This window comes from Solenopsis invicta, chromosome 7 (assembly GCF_016802725.1).
Source record: "Solenopsis invicta isolate M01_SB chromosome 7, UNIL_Sinv_3.0, whole genome shotgun sequence".
NCBI lineage: Eukaryota > Metazoa > Arthropoda > Insecta > Hymenoptera > Formicidae > Solenopsis > Solenopsis invicta.
Window position 1 is genome coordinate 6,622,671 of NC_052670.1, and position 4,701 is coordinate 6,627,371.

The 4,701-nt window shown below is 35.0% G+C and overlaps 1 non-coding gene across 1 annotated transcript; it reads left to right on the plus strand.

The window, feature by feature from the left end:
- The first annotated feature begins 4,397 nt into the window (after positions 1–4,397).
- On the plus strand, positions 4,398–4,470 carry Trnav-cac. The gene has a single exon. It is a non-coding gene; the product is annotated as a tRNA-Val (tRNA).
- The last annotated feature ends 231 nt before the right edge of the window (positions 4,471–4,701 follow it).

Genomic DNA, 4,701 nt, shown 5'->3' on the forward strand with positions numbered 1-4,701 from the left:
TCCCCTGCGACGGGGGCGGCCGAAAGAGGTGAAAAAAAGCGCGGACGCGTGATGTTTTTCGAAGACGATTGTCTCGTTCGTTTAGACTCGTACATTCGACGCATATAATTTTCAAAATAAAGTATAGACAACTAGCGGTTAGTAGCAAATTTACGATCGCCATTCTTGGCAACGATCACGATCTAATCTTTGTTTTGCGAAAACTTGAATACGAAGGATCTAGGATTCTTCACATGCACATCATAAAAATGTTGGTTTTTTTTACAGAAAAAAAAAACTTATAACATGAGAGAGAGAGATTCTAATTTATAAATTTTAATTAAACGATGTTATTTTTGTATCGTTATAAACTTTCGAGATAGACATTTATTGATTTATATACCTTTATATCTTTTAGATATTTAGATACTTATTTATTAACATTAAATGTATGATTAAATATTCTAATTTCGTTAATGACGTTTATACATAATTTTGATAATAGTCTAATTACCTAAATTTTTATCCACATGTTCATAATCGGAGTTTAAGTATTAATCCGCTTGTACTTAAGGAACTTTACATAAATTCGTTATTGGTTTAAATTCATAGTATATGTATAACCAGAAAGAAAGTTTCGCCAATTGCCTGTTGCAACTGTTGTTGTTGCAAAACTGCATTGTGGATAAATACGAGTATAGTAGGATATGGAGAAGGGGGAGAAGACGGAGTATAAACTACTTTACTTTCACCGAGCCTTCGCAATAACGTGGATTTCCGACAGTGAGAGTTGATAGTATCACAAATACATTTGGCGCCTCACGCCCTAGAATCAAAATCCTTTCCTTTTCCTTCAAATAAAATTCTATACACACAATTTTACTTCCCAACGTCTTATACGTGATATTTTGATATAAAAACTATTTTTTAAATGCTTTTTAAATAAACTTTATTTAAAACCAATTAAAAATATAACCATTATAGCGATAAAAAATAACTTTTCTATCCCAATCTTTATATGAATTGCGAATTTGCTTAAAGTTTATATTACTTTACTTAGAACATCTGTTATTGAAATAGATCGATATGAATTCAATCATTCACTAAATTCGAGGGAACAGGAACGTGTAATAACGTCGGTTAAAGGCGCTCTTTATCAGCCGTTGATTTATTGCAACTCACAACTCGTAAATTTCTCCGAACGTATTCCATTGGATCGGTGACAGGTTGCGAATCTAAAGAAGCGAGAGAATCTTGAACAACAACGCGTGGAACCCTAATCGATCGGCGCCCTTGACACGTGCTCTGGTTACCCGTGGCAAGTCAATGCCAGAATAATTACAACCAAGAATATACAGTGACGAAATAGCTTGGAACAAACTGCTCGCTTAACCTTATTAAACAATTAAATATCGTCATAAAACACACGATTGGTACATAACAATCACGCGTGGATCATAATCAAAGCGTCCTACTTCTCTTTATTTTTTACTTTACACGGAGGAATTACGGCAAAAATTTAATTTTGCGTTTTTAACGAAAGTTCTAATCTCTAACTTCCATTTATGTTATAATATTTATTATACAATGAATTTTTCACTACTCTACATCTCTTAGTGTAATTTCCAATAATAGTGCAATACGTAATTTGTTCAATATAGAATTCTTCTGATATGTGAGATATACTATAATATAATAATATATGTGCCTGTATCCTGTACTAGAACGATTGCCAGATTTTAAGCGTTAAGAGAGTTCGAGGCGTCATACGTGGCTCATCCTATACGTATAAGCAGCGTTCTAGCTAAGACCTTTGGCACGTGCCGCGCACCCTCGCGCCAGTTCAGAATCGAGATAATTACAACGTTCCGTGTCGTTCACGGACGTTCGGGAAGCACCCGCGACTATACTCGCCCACGTGCTGTACGCGTCGTGAAACTCGAAAGCGGCCGTTCACGTGGGCCACGTGGTGCGCCGCCGTCTCACGCTTTCACAAGCGTTAGCCGCCCTGTTCCGCGTCGATACGGCGGGTCATTGCCCTCCTACGTGTCGTCGTATATGCAGGTTGTGTAACGCGAACCCAAACAATATGTAGGTCGCGCCTATTTCTCCCGCTTTTGCTCGCCTCGATCTGCCGCCCGATTACATTAACGATCGTCGTCCGTTGGCCGAAAAAAATGTAGCCAACGCGGATAGTATCTTCTCTTTTACGGTTACGGTGTCATACAATTGAACGTTTGTTTGTTTCCGTTTTAATTAGAATATTCCTAAATGTCTGACTTATAACATCGGCGATCGCAAAAGAAAATTAGGATAGTGAACTCGGTCGTCAACGTTATATGACTTTTGAACCAGATGTGACAAAGATTTTTTTTCACATTGTTCAGTATATAAGATAAGATACTCAGTAGCCAACATTTAAAACGAAAAAAGATAATTTTACGATGAAATTTGTTATCAAAGTCGTTTGTTCTATTTTTAGAATTATTGTGATAATCTAACCATAATATAATCTCATAATATTGCGAATTATATTGTATTATCTATTATACATTCTACAAGCGCGTGTCATTTTCATTTAACGCGTGCAATGAAATCCACGGGACGCCGGTACAAATAAAGTTAAAAGATAAAGGTCTGACCTTGTCGGGCGAGGAATTGATAAGAGTTGTAATTCATATATCGTAACCTTGGGCCATGTGTGTACGAGTCGTGCAGCCTTGAATCGATTAATTTGAAATAAATAATTCCTCGAAGTGGCCTTGCAATTAATTCTGAATCATTTAGTCGCGGGATGGCATTAGATATCAAAATTTCGCAATGTTCAAGCCTCAACGCGATTCGCGATATTATAATCAAGTTCAGCGTACGTCTAAAACAAAAACACGTTTAACTTGAAATAATAACGTGATAAAACCTTACAGTGATACTTATAACAAAAAAACAGCGGCAGAGATACGATAGGAAGTATTTTTGAGTTTCCCGATATTATAGTACTTAGCAATTTAAATACATAAGCTTCAAGCGTTGCAAACACGTTAAAAGTTTATACTGCGGAAAACATTTTTATATGCATTCGACGCAATTCGATGAGATTACAATCCGTCCGACCGTGAATCGCATTTGTATATTTATTGTTGTGATTATAATATTATCTATGAAGCAATTTAGTTTGCGAAACTTGTTATCATAGGCATTAATGCAAGCGTGCGAACCATGAGTCGTGCAAAGAGCGCGCTTTCCCCTGAGATATTTTTGCACCTATTAAAAGCATTTCTGACGTCGAAATCCAGGAAGATGAAGAGATCAGTTTCGCGGACTGCGCTCTAGAGATCAGTTTCGCGGACTGCGCTCTTTCTCTCACTGATCGTTGGGTCAACGGGTCATCCATGCTTCGACACTATTCGAGTTCTATCGAAATATGCAGTAGAATTCAATTACTTGATTGATATGCTACTACATGCCACCGAGGTGTAGATCGAAATAATGCGCTTTCTTTTAACGAATACGATTTTTTTCCAAGAGAAGTTAAATTTAAACTCTTACGTCAAATATTGTGTTCAGTTTTTTTTTCCAGTTAAGATCAATTGGAAATCAGTTACGCGATTTATCTTTCTCTCTATCACGTTCGTAAGCTAGAATTTAATTTTCAGTAAATGTCGTAAAATGATATAATTGATAGCATGGCGCAACACGTTGCTCGTTACTACAACCAGGAAACGAACCGAAGTAGAATTGAAAATTTTTCACGAACGTGACTGTTGAAAGTATGCCGACTTACAATGAGAAAAGGGCAAAGCCGACTGATCGGAGAGATAACGAAATATAAATTTCACGGATGCTAAAAGGTTGAGATGTTTTACACGAGTTTAATTGTAATTAATGTTAGAGTTAAAAATCCATAATAAAATCAGCGAATCTCTTTAAATAAGAAATTTCGAAATTTATTAAATAAAAATTATATAAATAAATTATTATATTTCATTACATTATAAAGTTATTGTGACATGTAACAATATATAAGATAGCGAGACAGCCGGAGAACTACAAGAAATACGAACGTGCACTTTCTCTCTAGTAAAAGTAAGAGTTGTGATATTGCCAGCGATAAACGTTCATTCAATGAATTCAGTATTTTACTTATTCAAGATGCTTTCTCTTACGTTTCGCTAAAAAAAAAAGAAAAGAAAAAAAATATTAAACCAATTATCATATCAGTTTTAAAAATTTTTTAAAAGATCTCATCATCGATAAATTATAATAATATGAATACATATGAAATAAAAATGAAAATAATAAGAATATGTACACGTAATGTATTAACCTATTATCTAGTTCATATTTTTGAATGTTATACACACGTCACATGACATAGAAACAAACGCTCATGTCTTCAAATTAAGATCGAGAACTTCAACGTTTCCGTAGTGTAGTGGTTATCACGTGTGCTTCACACGCACAAGGTCCCCGGTTCGATCCCGGGCGGAAACATTTTTGCAGTTTAAATTTTTGCTTACGTTTTTATATCTGCAAAAGTTCAAATTGATAACAATCGCGTTTTCGCCCAAGATCGTAAACGTAAAAAAAAATTTTTGTTCTAAACACAAAATGACAAATGTTCAAAATGGAAATATTAATTTTACTCTCAAATTTGCATCGCTAATTTTGCAATTACAAGCGTAAAAATATGCAAAATAAAAAATCCCAAAAATCCTTACAATG